This window comes from Saccopteryx bilineata, chromosome 10 (genome assembly GCF_036850765.1).
Source record: "Saccopteryx bilineata isolate mSacBil1 chromosome 10, mSacBil1_pri_phased_curated, whole genome shotgun sequence".
NCBI lineage: Eukaryota > Metazoa > Chordata > Mammalia > Chiroptera > Emballonuridae > Saccopteryx > Saccopteryx bilineata.
The window spans coordinates 6371890-6388422 of record NC_089499.1 but is presented as its reverse complement, the minus strand read 5'-3'; the positions used below and the strand labels follow the sequence as shown (position 1 = coordinate 6388422).

The 16533-nt window shown below is 43.3% G+C and overlaps 1 protein-coding gene and 2 non-coding genes across 5 annotated transcripts in view; 1 reads left to right on the top strand and 2 right to left on the bottom strand.

Moving 5' to 3' along the window:
* The window catches only part of RHOA (ras homolog family member A), a 58117-nt gene that overhangs the window by 12696 nt on the left and 28888 nt on the right, over window positions 1-16533 (bottom strand). The gene's annotated exons all lie outside the window — the stretch shown is intronic.
* Window positions 8229-8348, bottom strand: LOC136314840 (small nucleolar RNA SNORA28). The gene has a single exon (XR_010727416.1). It is a non-coding gene; the product is annotated as a small nucleolar RNA SNORA28 (small nucleolar RNA).
* Window positions 9314-9380, top strand: LOC136314833 (small nucleolar RNA SNORD52). The gene has a single exon (XR_010727411.1). It is a non-coding gene; the product is annotated as a small nucleolar RNA SNORD52 (small nucleolar RNA).

Genomic DNA, 16533 nt, shown 5'->3' with positions numbered 1-16533 from the left:
ACCCCAGGACTGAACCCGTGATCTCATCAACTCAGCACTCCTGCAGGACCCTCTATTAACCACGCCACCGGTCAGGCTCTCTTCAGAGCTTTGAATAGAAGTTTATTTTTCCAATAACAGTTAATTATATTTATTTGTCACCTGTAACAGTATACAAATGACTGTACAGTATAATTCTTTTGAACTACATTAAGCAATTACTGTTAACAAAGAAAGACAACCAATACTGCAATATATTTTCCAAATGCAAGCAGAAGTTTAGCCCAAGAAAAGCAAATGAGGGGTGACATGCAGTGTCCCCATGTAATCCCACACTTGGTACTCAACAGACACAAGAATAGACAGCTCACTGACTCTCAGGATCCCACACCATAGCACTCTAGTGCAATACCCCTCGCGAGGGTGTGGGATCTCAGCAAGCATCTCTTATGGGTGTGGCATCGCAGGAGGCACTCCGTAAAAAGTAACTACTACCAGTGTCTTTCCTTTCTGCTCGGGAGTAACCTCTAATCCTCTAGTACCTTACAATTCATACAGCATTGTGACCTGTCGTATCCTATGTCCCCTTCATCTCTCTCTCTCTCTCTCTCTACTGGCTCCTTTCTCTCAGTCTACTTTATGAAAGTGCAAGGTGTCCCTATTTAATTTTTTTTATTTTTTTGTTTTGAGAGACAGGAAAGAAAAGCGAGGGTGAGAAGCATCAACTTTGTAATTCATTCACTTTAGTTGTGTGCTGACTGCTTCCGAGAGAGGGAGGGAAGAGGGTAAGCATCAATTCGTAGTTTCTTTCACTTTAGTTGTACATTGAGCTTCTCATACATGCCTTGATTGGGGCATGCCAATGACCTCTGGGCTCAAGTTGGCGAGCTTTTGGGATCGTGTGGACAATCCCGTATTCAGAGCCAGAGACCTTGGGGTTTTGAACCAGTAACCTTAGTGTTCCAACTTGACACTTTATCCAGTGTCACCAGCAGTCAGTCTTAATTTTATTTTAAAAGTTTTTCTTTTTTAATAAATTGACTTTACTGGGGTGACACTGGTTAATAAAAGTATATAGGTTTCAGGTACAACACTATACAATACTATATATCTTGTGTTCACCACCCCAAGTCAGGGTGCCCCTGTTTTAAAACAATTAAATCTTCTCACATTCCTGCTTTTCCTTGTTATGTTCCTCTCTCTGGACTGTTAAGATATACATTTCTGGCCCTGGCCGGTTGGCTCAGTGGTAGAGCATCGACCTGCCGTGCAGAAGTCCCGGGTTCAATTCCCAGCCAGGGCACACAGGAGAAGCGCCCATCTGCTTCTCCACCCTTCCCCCTCTCCTTTCTCTCTGTCTCTCTCTTCCCCTCCCGCAGCCAAGGCTTCATTGGAGCAAAGATGGCCCGGGCGCTGGGGATGGCTCCTTGGACTCTGCCCCAGGCGCTAGAGTGGCTCTGGTCGCAACAGAGCGTCACCCCCTGGTGGGCGTGCCAGGTGGATCCCAGTCGGGCGCATGCGGGAGTCTGTCTCTCCCCATTTTCAGCCTCAGAGAAATAAAAAAAAAAAAAATTCTGTTGCTTTATACCCATTCACTCGCTTAAATTCTTCCAAACTGCCTTCTGTCCAAACTTTACTAAAAAACAATCTCTGAAATCACCAAAAGGCCTACTACCTGCACAAAACCCAGTCCTCATTCTCCTTGATATTTTTTTGCTGCAACTTTATCTCCCTGTCCTTGGACCTACCTCCTTGACGCGCTGGTTTTTAATTTTTCTGTCTCTTAAGCTATAGGCTCCACACAACATTATTCCTTTCAAGATTTTTTGGGTTTTTTTTTTTAAAAAGTTTTTATTTATTGGTTTGAGAGAGAGAGAGAGAGAGATAAGGGGTGGGGAGCAGCACAAAGCATCAACTCATAGGACCAAGTTGCTTCTTGTATGTGCCTTGACTGGGCAAGCCCGGGGTTTCGAACTAGCAACCTCAGCATTCCAGGTCAGGCAAGGTGTTTTTTTATTCTTCCTTTCCCCCTCATTCTCCTAATACCTATCTCTGGGAATTTTAATTCTTCAAATACTACTACTTCTATGCACATGGCTCTCAAATCTCTCTGATCCAGTCCCTATTCTCAAAATCCTGACACACCTCTACTCTCTGTGCTCTACTTGGACCTCAAATTCAATGTCTCCAGCCTGACTGGTGGTGGCACAGTGGATAGAGCTGTTAACCTGGGACATGGAGGTCCCAGGTTCAAAACTCTAAGGTTGCCAGCTTGAGCCCAAAGGTTGCTGGCTTGAGCAAAGGGTCACTGGCTCAAATTGAGCCCCCTCTCTGCCAGGTCAAGGCACGTATGAGAAGCAATCAATAAACAACTAAAGTGCTGCAACTACAAGTTGATGCTTCTCTTTTTCTCTTTCTCAAAAATAAATAAAAATAAAATAAAATCAATGTCTTCAAGACATCATCCCATCCCAACCCGTCAAATCTCTTCCCAGTTCCCCCAGTCTTGGCGGTGAAAATAAAATTACAGTCCTGCACACTCAGCTAACTGTAGAAACCCTGGGAGTTAATCAATCCTCTTACTTACTTTGCTCTTCACAAGATGACATCTGTCAAGTTCTAGGGAATGCTAGCCCTTCATGGGTCTTATTTTCACCACTACCCCTTTCCATTCCCACAGACACCTTTTTGTTAAAGTCTTCAGTACTACCTACCTGGAAAAGAGCAAAATCTCAACTGCTCTTCTTACTTCCCTTTTATCCTACCCGCTGCAGACAAATCCTCCATTCCTATGCCTGAACTTCAGTCTGCAATGCCTTTGCTCAAAGGCCTTCAGAAGGTCCTCAATGCCAAAATTAGATCAGAACACCCATCCTTCCCTTTAGGGTCCTCTAAAAATCTAACAGCAACCAATTTTTCCTCCCACCTTCTCTCCATTCCTTATCACACACCTGGTACCATTAATTGGCCTTGTATAACTCTTCCACTTCAACTCAAAGCAATGCCTTCTTTGAAAATTTCTTCCCTTTCCCTAGAAAATAACACTTTACCTGCCCATCCAAAGCCCATTTCTGGTCCTATATCTTTCACACTCAAAAATCAGATGTGGCATCTAAGTGGGGCTTGGACCCTCTCTTAGTCTTACCTCAGTTCAACCAATTTTACCAGTCATCCTACTCTATTGTGAGAGAAGTAGCAACTATATTTCTATGTGCTTGACTCACTCATTCCTGGAGTATCAATTCCTCAGGACTGAGACCCTTTCTGGCTTAGCCAATCCTACATGAAGCTCTATCCCAAGCTGCATTAATGTGGCAAAGACATGCTGAATGGGATCCATGTAGAGAGAGAAAAATAAAAGCCTTAAGAAGCATGTTTCCCCTAAATACAAAAATCCCCAACTCCTTGGCCCTCTCTGATCAATATTTTCTTGAAACAATGAAACAGTGACTATGTGGGGCTTTTTTAAACAGGACTCAGAGGATAGGAAACGTGCAAAAAATAAATTATAAAACAGTAAAGAATCAGAAGACTGAAATTCCAGTCAAACTACCATGGGCCAACCACAAAAATAATGAAAAAGACTTCAGTGTCAAATACTATTTGGACTTGTATATGTGCTATACTCAGTAGAGAATTTCAATGACATTCCTTTGAAAAAACAGACTACCAAAGTATGTCAGCCTGAAGCTACTCTTGCCTGACTTACTACGGATGTTTTTGGAGTCTCAACATTCCAGCTTCTCTACTTTGATCTACTTTAGATCTGATATACCAGATATAATGCTTGCAACCTGCCTTTCAAAAGCCAATTTTAAGTACATACTTCCTACTATAACTATATAGTAAATGGATCCTTCATGGATGATTGAAATCATCTCTGTAAAATGCTGCCAGAAAGCCAAGTAGCACCACAGCTAAAGCTCTTTGTAATAGTAAACCAAGAATATATATCGGGCCCAGCCCTGCTCTTTGATTTATGAGGTCAGGAAAATTCTCTGGGAGGGAATACATGCAGCATCAGTGGCTGTGCTCTCTCTCAAAATCAACCACAAGAATGAGGCCCTGGCCGGTTGGCTCAGTGGTAGAGCATCGGCCTGGCGTGCAGGAGTCCCGGGTACGATTCCCGGCCAGGGCACACAGGAGAAGTGCCCATCTGCTTCACCCCTCCATCTCTCCTTCCTCTCTGTCTCTCTCTTCCCCTCCCGCAGCCGAGGCTCCACTGGAGCAAAGTTTGCCCGGGCATTGGGGATGGCTCCTTGGCCTCTGCCTCAAGCACTAGAATGGCTCTGATTGCGGCAGAGCGACGCCCCAGATGGGCAGAGCATCGCCCCCTGGTGGGCATGTCGGGTGGATCCCGGTCAGGCACATGCAGGAGTCTGTCTGACTGCCTCCGTTTCCAACTTAAGCAAAATACAAAAAATTAAAAAATATATATTTAAAAAAAAAAATCAACCACAAGAATGAGAAATAAAGAAGGTGACCCACACTTGGATATGGAGCCTGCCTTGCCTCTGGTACTTTGCCTTGGTAACAGACATTTACTATTTTACAGGCAACAAGAAAGGCCACAGTCCTCCTGGTATATTGTCACTCTTGAAGTTACTGAGACCATACCAAAAAAGTCAGTATGTCCTTCTCTGTGTCCAGAATGCTTTGTTTTAAGGTACACCAATAGGATGAACTCAACAACGGCACAGTTCTGTGGCTGGCATTCAATGATCTGGTGGTTAAAGCATAAAATACAACAGAAAAACTGTTAAATGTTATTTAAGGGTTTCTATGAACAAGCAGGAACCTTTATTTTATTTGTCCAAGGACTAAACTTATGACAGATTGGCTCCTCACTGGCACGCAGGAAGACAGTGCTGGCCTTGCTGCTGAGCAGCACAGTGCTGAGAACAAATGGCAAGAGCTCATCCTCTGGAAACCACCATCTTCCTCCCACAAGAGGAAATAGGGCTGTCTGGACATAAACATCCTCCCCTGAGCAGCACAGAGGGTAAGAATGCCTTTTCTGTGCGATGTGCAAACTCCGGTTGTCAGGGTCACAGGTACTCAAAGCAATGTGTATTTCAGGGTGACTTCCTCTGTTGGCAATGATGATGAAGTACTTTCCAAGGCACAGGACACCTCGCGCTGGTATATAACAATGCACTTCCTATCCATTTGATAGGAAGTGATTTGATTCTGAACTTCCTGAGGCAGGTATAATTATCACTCATTCCCATTTTACCAATGGGGAAAGAAGCTTAGAGTTTCTAGATTTTTCTGAGTGTTAAGGCCAGTATGTTATTAAAATACATTCATTTTCAAGCTGCAAAACTTCTCTGGCATAAGGTACAGTTCCCACCTGCTTTTAGAGAGGTTGCTGGAATAGAACTTGTGCAACTGGGATAGACAACAAAGGATTCACTCAATGCAAAAGAGGCCTACAAATCAATCATACTCAAACTCCGTTAGTCTAAATTTATGTCAGTAAACAGATAAACTAGACCAAGTCTACTCAGCAAAGTTGTCATGGGAACCTTGTGTCCACCGACAGCCATGTAGGACATCTAACTGGTCACATGGGGTGGGGTGGGGATAGGAAACAATATGTAAAAAAGAAACTATTCTGCCCTGACTGGATAGCTCAGTTGGCTACACACACACACACACACACACACACACACAATCTTTCTTTTTTTTAAATCTTTCTTAAGAAATAGGTTTTAAAATATTCACATACCACACAATTTATCCATTTAAACTAACGAGTCAGGGGATTTAAATGTACAATATAGTGATTATGGTTAACAATACTATATTATACACTTGAAAGCCGCTAAAGGAGCTGACCTGTGGTGGCGCAGTGGATAAAGCATCGACCTGGAAATGCTGAGGTCGCCGGTTCGAAACCCTGGGCTTGCCTGGTCAAGGCACATATGAGAGTTGATGCTTCCAGCTCCTCCCCCCTTCTCTCTCTCTCTCTCCCTCTCTCTCTCTTCTCTAAAATGAATAAATTAAAATAAATGTGAGTGAAAGCTGCTAAAGTAGTAAACGTTAAATGTTCTACAAAAAAATGGAATGATATGATATAATATAGGTGTTAATGCTATGCTAGCATTTTACGATATTTAAATGTATCAAAATCACTGCTTTATACACAAACTTACACAAATTAAATCTCAATAAAAATGGGCAAAGTACATAATGCAATGATTTTAGATATACAATTACATTAACATTTAACAGTTGTAATAATATATAATAAAACTTGCCTTTTAACATGCACAGTAATAATATTATAATTTTTTGTGTGGGAGAGACAGAGAGTCAGAAAGAGGGACAGAGACAGGAAGGGAGAGAGATGAGAAACATCAATTCATTGCAGTTCCTTAGTTGTTGGTTGATTTATTTTTCTTTTTTTTTTTTAATTTTATTTATTCATTTTTAGAGAGGAGAGAGAGAGGGAGAGAGAGAGAGAGAGAGAGACAGAGAAGGGAGGAGGAGCTGGAAGTATCAACTCCCATATGTGCCTTGACCAGGCAAGCCCAGGGTTTCGAACCAGCGACCTCAGCATTTCCAGGTTGACGCTTTATCCACTGTGCCACCACAGGTCAGACTGATTGATTTCTCATATGTGCCTTGACTAGGGGGCTACAGCAGACCAAGTGACCCCTTGCTTGAGCCAGTGACCTTGGGCTCAAGCTGGTGAGCCTTCCTCAAGCCAGATGAGCTCGCACTCATGCTGGTGACCTCAGGGTCTCAAACCTGGGTCCTCCACATCCCAGTCTGACACTATCCACTGCACCACCACCTTGTCAGGCAATAATATTATGATTTATATGTAATATATATTTCATCTCTGTCCCTGGCACACAGCTCCAATAATGCTAGTAATTTCCTTACAATATGAACAATGGAAGAATTTTTTGTTACAATATTGCTCAAATAGCTCCAGTTCCTGAAAAAGCTCCAAGGTGATCAAGGTAAAGGAAGTGTTTTGTTATTCATAACAAGCTCTTCATTTTTATTTTATTTTTTTACAGAGAGAGAGTCAGAGAGAGGGATAGACAGGGACAGACAGACAGGAACGGAGAGATGAGAAGCATCAATCATTAGTTTTTCATTGCACGTTGCAACATCCTAATTACTTATTGATTGCTTTCTCATATGTGCCTTGACTGTGGGCCTTCAGCAGACCGAGTAACCCCTTGCTCGAACCAGTGACCTTGGGCTCAAGCTGGTGAGCTTTTGCTCAAACTAGATGAGCCCTTGCTCAAGCTGGCAACCTCGGGGTCTCGAACTTGGGTCTTCCGTATCCCAGTCTGATGCTCTATCCACTGAAGCCACCGCCCGGTCAGGCACAAGCTCTTTTTAAAGAGAGAGAGAGAGAGAGAGAGAGAGAGAGAGAGAGAGAGAAATGAGAAGCATCACCTTGTAGTTGTACTTTTAGTTGCTCATAGATTGCTTCTCATATGTACCTTCACCAGGGGCTTCAGGAGAGCTGTTGACCCCATGCTCAAGCCAGCAACCTTGGGTTTCAAACAGTAACCTTTGGGCTCAAGCCAGTAACCATGAGATCATGTCCACGATCCTACACTCAAGCCAGGAACCTTGGGTTTTGAACCAGGGACCTCAGTGTCCCAGGTTGGTGCTCTACCCACTTCCCTACCACTGGTCTGGACATGAAAACCTCTTTTCAACCACATCTGAGTTAATGAAGTGACTTTTGAGAAATCCCTAAGGGGGACTGGTTGCCAGGGGAACCAACCACATTAATCATGATTTAGAAGGTTGGAACTTTCACTGTGCCACCCTCTCCTCCAACCTTGGATAGGTAAGAGGGGGATGGCAGTTGAATTAGTCACCAGTGGCCAATGACTTAATCATGACCATGTAATTAAGTCTCCAAAAAGATCAAATTGATGGGTCCAGAGAGCTTCCAGGTTGGTGGACACATGGAGGTGCTGAGTGGCACAGCCAGAGAAGGCATGGAAGCTCTAGGCCCCAGCCCACGGATTTTGTCCTATGAATCTTTTTTTTTTAAAGATTTTATTTATTCATTTGAGAGGAAGAGGGGGGGGGGGAGAAGGGAGGAGCACGAAGCATCAACTCTCATATGTGCCTAGACCGGGTGAGCCCAGGGCTTCGAACCAGCAACCTCAGCATTTCCAGGTTGACACTTTATCCACTGTGCCACCACAGGTCAGGCCTGTCCTATGCATCTTGCTGTTCCTGAGTTATATTCTTTTTTTTTTTTAATTGTCTAAGTCTATATAAAGGTTTGTCTCACAGAGGAGAGAGTACCCAAATAGGTTAGACTTTGTTACTATAGCAAGCTCAAATTGTGTCAGTTTTACATCTGCCACAGAGCATTGCTTGCAATTTTTTAAAAAAATTAAAAAAAACAAACAATTTTATTTATTGATTTTAGAGATGGGGCACAGGAGGAGCAGAAAGCATCCACTCATAGTAGTTGCTTCTTGAATGTGCCTTGACTGGGCAAGCCTGGGGTTTTAAACCAGCGACCTCAGCATTTCAGGTGGATGGTTTATCCACTGAGGCATCAGGCTCCTGAGTTATATTCTTTTATAAGGCTAGGCAAATATAGGTTTATAGTTGTTTGTATGGAAAAGAATATAATAAAAAAACCCTGCTTGACTAGGCAGTGGCATAGCGGATAGAGCGTTGGACTGGAACACAGAGGACCCAGGTTCGAAAACTCAAGATCACGGGCTTATCCAGCTTGAGCGCAGGGCCACTGGCTTGAGCAAGGGGTCACTTGCTCTGCTATAGCCCCCTGCCCCCGTCAAGGCACATATGAGAAAGCAATCAATGAACAAGTAAGGTACTGCAAGGAAGAACTGATACTTCTCATCTCTCTCCCTACCTGTCTGTCTGTCCCTATTTGTTCCTTTCTCTCTCTCTCTGCCTCTGTCACACACACACACAAAAGTAAGAATAAACTAGATTTCACCTACTCACAACTGTAAACCTACTTTTGCCCACCTACGTATAAGAAACTGGTAATCTAGTAAGTAAAATATTGTCCTGAGTTCTGTGCACTGCTCTAGCAACTTAATCAAACTTCAGGAGGAGGTTGTGGACCTGGGATTTATATCCAGTCAGTCAGAAGCAAAAAAAAAAAGGACTTGCTATGAGCATCTGAAGCAGGAAGGTGTGGAGCTATCTTGTAGGACCGAGTGCATAACCTATAGGATGCTAACTCCAGAGAGTGTCAGAACTGAAGTGAACTGCACAACACCAGTTAGCATTGCAGACTTACTTGGTGTGGGAAACTTCCCCTTCACAGTTGGTGACCAGAAGTGTCAGAAGTGGAAGTGTTGGGAATGATGATTTCTCAGACTAGAGTCTCTGACGCTGGTTCTGATGTCAAAACTAAGCTCTGACTCATCTGGGGGACTGGATGTTGGGGTCTCTGTGGAGGGTGAATGGGAGAGCCGTAACTCGGCTTCTCATTGGTTGTCCTGTTTTCAAGTTTCTAGCATGGCTCTAGAAGCTTAGCCAGGGACAGTGTCCCTTCAGAGTCACCATCACCCTGGTGACTGAACGACTCAGGTGACTCCTGTTGAGGTGGCTGGGATGGATGCCTCGGATGCTTCCTGCTACTTCAGGCTGTGACAAGAGCTCTGGCTACTGTGGGTCTTGCTGACAGAAAGGATGCTTTCTATCTCATGTTGGGCAGATCCCAACTTAAATCTTTCCTGCATTTGCCAGTGCAAACAGCTGTCAATGGAGGAGAAAAACTCAAATTTGGGGAGGGAGGTGCTCAAAATCCATCACCTTTCATGTCTTTATCCTGTCTCAAACAAGCAGTTGCTTTTCTTGAAAGGATTCCAATAAAATATATTAAAGAAAAAAAAAAAAAAAAAGAAGCCGGCCTGTGGTGGCGCAGTGGATAAACCTTCGGCCTGGAATGCCAAGGTTGCTGGTTCGAAACCCTGGGCTTCCCTGGTCAAGGCACATACCGCAAGCAAGCAATGAACAACTAGCCTGAAACAACTATGAGTTGTTACTTCCCATTCCATGTTCCCCTTTCTCTCCTGTCTCTGTAAAATCAATAAAGTATTAAAAAAAAAAAAAAAAAGAAGTGGAAGTGTTGGAGTATTAAGAGTAAAGGAGAACAGGAGGTGTTTTTCCTTTACAACAGTTCAGTGGAATTAATTATATTCACAATGTTGGGCAATCATCATCACTATCTACCACCCCAAGGAGAAATGGTAACCGGTAAGCAGTAACTCCCCATTCTCCTCTCCCCTTAGCTCCTGGTTAACTCTAATCTACTTTCAGTCTGTGGATTTGTCTCTTCTAGACACCGTATATGCATAGGATCACAAAATATTTGTCATTTTGTGGGGGCTTCATTCAATCAGCATAATCATAAGGTTCATCTATGCAGCATGTATCAAATTTCATTCTGTTTTATGGCTGAATAATATTCCATTGTGTAGATATACATACCATGCTGTTTGTCCATTTATCTGTTAAAAAAGACACCTGGGGGTTGCTTCTACCTTTGGCTATTGTAATAATACTACAATGAACACTGAAATGCAGTATCTATTCAAGTCCATGCCTTCAATCCTGTTGAGTATAAATACAGGCTTACCTCATTTTATAGAGCTTTGCAGATACAGCGTTTTTCAGAAATTGAAGGTAAGAACGTTTACCAGCAAAAAAGATTATGGCTCACCAAAGAATTACTCCACATCTTTGCCAACAATTATTTTCCATTAAAAAAAATTACAGCCATTCAAGTGGGTGCACATTGGTATCTCATGTGGTTTTTAAAAATTTTTAGAAAGAGAGTGAGAAACATCAATTTATTGTTCCACTTATTTATGCATTCATTGGTTGCTTCTTGTATGTGCCCTGACTGGGGATTGAACTTGCAATCTTGGCATAGTGGGACAATGTTCTAACCAACTAAGCTACTTGGCCAGGGCTCTAGTAATTTTGAAATGGCTGACAGGTGAAGGTATGAGAGTACCTGGGGTAGAGAGAAGCCTAATAAAAGAGTGAGGTGCAATGAGCACAATCTAAGAGGCATTTTCCTAAACCTATACTCACTTCCCCCCCAACCAGTTGAAGACTAGTGCCCAGGTATGTTGTTTTATAGGTGAATTCAGCATGGTCCTCAAGTACGAAGGATGGGGAGAGTAGTGATCTATTCAGAGACTGCTAGCAACATTAAGTTCTGGGCATGAAGAGTCAGAAGTATTTAAAGAGAAGAGTCAAAGAGCTATGGTTGAGAACCAGCACTAAGAGAAAGGAAGAGGGCATTTCAAGGAAAGTATCCATACTACATGACTAGCAAAAGGGGAATAAACATAGCAATCAGGTCTCCAGTGTCACAGGAAACCCCTTTCAGCTGGCCATGGGTAGAAGAGAGGTGGACTGAGGAGACAGGGGCACCACAGTAGATGGTGTAAAATGTTCTTTCAAGAAACCAGAAATTACATGTTATGACATGAATGAACCATAAAAACTTTATGCTAAAAAAGAAGACAGGCACAAAAGACCAAATAGTATATAGTTCCATTTATATGAAATGTCCAGAATAGGCAAATCTGGGGACAGAAAGATGAGTGGTTGCCTGAGACTAGAGGTGGTGACGGGGAGACCGGAAGATGACATCTGAAGAGTGTAGCAGTTTCTTTTTGGGGGGATGAAAATGTTCTAAAACTGACTGCAAATCTCTGACTGTACAGTACTATTACCCACAAAATTAAACACCTTTTTTTTCTTTTACAGAGCCAGAGAGAGAGTCAGAGAGAGGGATAGATAGGGACAGACAGACAGGAACGCAGAGAGATGAGAAGCATCAATCATCAGTTTTTCGTTGCGACACCTTAGTTGTTCATTGATTGCTTTCATATGTGCCTTGACCATGGGGCTACAGCAGACCGAGTAACCCCTTGCTCAAGCCAGCGACCTTGGGTCCAAGCTGGTGAGCTTTGCTCAAACCAGATGAGCCCTTGCTCAAGCTGGTGACCCCAGGGTCTCGAACCTGGGTCCTCTGCATCCCAGTCCGATGCTCTATCCACTGCACCACCACCTGGTCAGGCTGAATTAAACATTATAAACAAGTAAATTGCCTGACCTGTGGTGGCGCAGTGGATAAAGCGTCGACCTGGAAATGCTGAGGTCGCCAGTTCGAAACCCTGGGCTTACCTGGTCAAGGCACATATGGGAGTTGATGCTTCCAGCTCCTCCCCCACTTCTCTCTGTCTCTCCTCTCTCTCTCTCTCTGTCTCTCCCTCTCCTCTCAAAAATAATAAAAAATAAAAAATAAAAAAAAACAAGTAAATTATATGGTGTGTGAATTACACCTCAATAAAACTGTTACCAGCCTGACCTGTGGTGGCGCAGTGGATAAAGCATCGACCTGGAAATGCTGAGGTCGCCGGTTTGAAACCCTGGGCTTGCCTGGTCAAGGCACATATGGGAGTTGATGCTCCCAGCTCCTCCCTCCTTCTCTCTCTCTGTCTCTCCTTCTCTCCCCCTCCCCTCTCTCTCTCCTCTCTAAAAATGAATTAAAAAAAAAACAAAAAAAACTGTTACCAGAAAAAATTTAAATGTATTTTTCATTTACAGTTGACATAAATATATTAGTTTTAGGGGTACAACGTAGTGACCGGACATTTATACACCATAAAAAGTGATTGTCCCGCCTGACCAGGTGGTGGCACAATGGATAGAGCGTCGGGCTGGGATGCAGAGGACTCAGGTTCGAGACCCCGAGGTTGCCAGCTTGAGCACGGGTTCACCTTGTTTGAGCAAAAGCTCACCAGCTTGGACCCAAGGTCTCTGGCTCGAGCAAGAGGTTAAGTCTGCTGAAGGCCCGCGGTCAAGGCACATATGAGAAAGCAATCAATGAACAACTAAGGTCTTGCAACGAAAAACTAATAATTGATGCTTCTCATCTCTCTGCGTTCCTGTCTGTCTGTCCCTGTCTATCCCTCTCTCTGACTCTCTCTCTGTCCCTATAAAAAAAAAAAAAAAAAGGGATTGCCCCAATAGGTGTAGTACCCATCAGACACCATACATAGTTATTACAATATTATTGACTATATTCCCTAGGTTGTAATTTTTTTTTTTTGTATTTCCTGAAGTTGGAAACGGGGAGGCAGTCAGACAGACAGACTCCCACATGCGCCTGATCGAGATCCACCTGGCATGCCCACCAGGGGGCGATGCTCTGCCCATCTGGGCCATTGCTCTGATGCAACCAGAGACATTCTAGCGCCTGAGGCAGAGGCCAGGAGCCATCCCCAGCACCCGGGCCAACTTTGCTCCAATGGAGCCTCAGCTGCGGGAGGGGAAGAGAGAGACAGAGAGGAAGGAGAGGGGGAGGGGTGGAGAAGCAGATGGGCGCTTCTCCTGTGTGCCCTGGCCAGGAATCGAACCTGGGACTCCTGCGCGCCAGGCTGACGCTCTACCACTGAGCCAACCGGCCATGGCCCCTAAGTTGTAATTTTATAACTGGCATCTTATACTTTTTTTTTTTTACAGAGACAGAGAGAGAGTCAGAGAGAGGGACAGACAGGGACAGACATAGACAGGAAGGGAGAGATGAGAAGCATCAATCATTAGTTTTTCGTTACGCATTGCAATACCTTAGTTGTTCATTGATTGATTTTTCATATGTGCCTTGACTGCGGGCCTTCAGCAGACCCAGTAACCCCTTGCTCGAGCCAGCAACCTTGGGCTCAAGCCTGTGAGCTTGGGGTCACGACCCTAGGTCTTCCACATCCCAGTCTGAAGCTCTATCCACTGCGCCAGCGCCTGGTTAGGCATCTTGTACTTTTCTTTTTAAAGGATTTTATTTTATTCATTTTAGAGAGGAGAGAGAGAGAGAGAGAAGGGGGGAGGAGCAGGAAGCATCAACTCCCATATGTGCCTTGACCAGGCAAGCCCAGGGTTTTGAACCAGAGATGTCAGCATTCCAGGTCGACGCTTTATCCACTGCGCCACCACAGGCCAGGCCAGGCATCATGTACTTTTTAATCCCTGTGACCCTTTTCATCCATCCCCCTAACCCCCCCTCCCATCTGGTGACCATCAATTTGTTCTCTTATCTATAGCAAAAGTTATTTTTAAGTTAAAAAAAAAAAAGGCTGGAAGGGTGGCAAAGACTGTTCGTCCATCTGCCTCAGTATCTTCCATTCCCTTTCCTAATCAGATGGCTGCCTATAATGAAGACTACATTTCCCCTGCCTCTGTTGCAGCTAGGTGGTGAGGTTATTAAGGTCTGGCCAATAGGATGCACACAGAATTGAGGCAGGAGAGGAAGAACTGCTAGAGCAGCATTTTGAGATTAGAGAACAGGATCTAGCATGCAAGTGGAGGAACTGACCCTGCATACAGACTATGAACTCCCAAGGAACTGCTCCACAGTAACAGAGGAGGAAGCGCGCTATACCTCCAAATGCAGGTGAGTGAGGAGATGTAGTGGTAGACTCTCAATTACCTTTACTTTCTCAATGTAAGAAGCAACATCATCAGTTAACAGTGAGGCTGGGGAAGGGAAATAAAAGGTTTGAGCTAAAGGATATGGTGCTATATTGTCCTAAAAACAGGAGGATGAACTATAGAATCTTAGAGGACTGCTAGGCAGTGCTTCAGGCCGCCTTTGAGGTTAGCGGTCATGAGTTCAACATAAGACAAGTCAGTGTGTTTTTTCCTTTTCCAACTACATTCAGTTACAAGTATAAAATAAGTGAAGAGTTAAATTTAATCAGGGCCGAGGTTTTGCCAGATAAGATGAAATGAGTAAGGAAAAGAGAGTTGAGAATACATACAAGGAGATGATTACAATAATGAACTATGAACTCTAAGTAACGAAGATAATGGGAACTGGATGTGATAAGGAATAGTAAAAGGACAGTAAGATCAATAGATTTTATTTTAAGCCTCAATGGAGTTAAAGAATTCAAGAGTCTGAGAATTAAAGGAAAAAAGCCATAAAAAGAACACACTATTATTATTGTAGAGAGCAATGTCTTAGTAAGGCCACCGGCAACACCTATTAGAATTTAAACTACATATACCATTTAAACCAGCAATTCTACTTATAAGAATTTAGCTTACAAATATATTCACATGTGGATGCAAATATTTATTTTCATGAATGAATATTTCAGCCCTGGCCAAGTAGCTCATTTGGTTAGAGCAGGGGTCGGTAACCTTTCTGGTTCATGAACCATGAACGCCACATATTTTAAAATGTAATTTCGTGAGAGCCATACAATGACCCGTGTATGTTACGCATTATCCAATAAAAATTTGGTGGTGTCCCGGAGGACAGCTGTGATCGGCTCCAGCCACCGCATCCATGAACATGAGCAGTAGGAAATGAATGGATTGTAATACATGAGAATGTTTTATGTTTTTAACATTATTTTTTTTATTAAAGATTTGTCTGCGAGCCAAATGCAGCCATCAAAAGAGCCACATCTGACTCACGAGCCATAGGTTCCCAACCCCTGGGTTAGAGCATCATCCCAATAAACTAAGGTTGAGGGTTTGATTCCTGGCCAGCGCACATACAAGAATCAACCAATGAAAGCATAAATAAGTGAAATAACCGACTGATGTTTCCGTCTCTCTCTCAAAATAATTTTAAGTAACATTAAAAAGATAAAGAGAAAGAAAGGAGGGGAAAAAGGGAGGGAAGGAGAACACTTCAGCTCTGACTACGTAGCTTGATTGGTTGAAGCATTGTCCAGATGTGCCAAAGTTTGATTCCAGGTAAGGACGCATACAATAATCAAGTCAGTGCGTGGATGGCTAGACTGGATAAACAGATCATATGTATGCATATGTGTGTGTCTCCCTTCCTCTCTCTAAAATCAACAAAATAAAAGAACGAACACTTCAACAATACCTGTAATATAAAAGACTAGGAACAACCTAAATGTTGCCACTTAAAATAAAAAAAAAGACTTTACTGATTGATTTTACAGAGAGATGAGAGAGGGGCACAGGGAGCAAGTATCAACTCATAGTTGCTTCACTTTAGTTGTTCACTGATTGGTTGCTTGTTGTATGTGCCCTGACTAGGCAAGCCCAGGGTTTGGAACTGGTGACCTCAGCATTCAAGGTTGACACTATTCACTGTGTCATCACAGGCCAGTCCTAGATGTCCCTTGAGGACTGGTTAAGTATCTTGTGAATATATTCATATAATGGGCATATTATGCAATCATTAAAAAAATAAATTTGTTAACAAATTACCTCAAAGATAAATCATTAAATGAAGAAACATGCTGCCTGACCAGTGGTGGCACAGAGGATAGAGCATCGACCTAGAACACTAAGGTCCCAAGTTCGAAACCCCAAAGTTGCTGGCCTAAATGCAGGCTCATCTGGATTGAGCATAGGGTCGCTGGCTTGAGCAAGGGGTCACTGGCTCAGCTGGAACCCCCTGGTCAAGACATGTATAAGAAGCAATCAATGAACAACTAGAGTGCCACAATTACAAGTTAATGCTTCTCATCTCTCTCCCTTTCAGAAAAAAGAAAGAAAGAAAGAAAGAAAGAA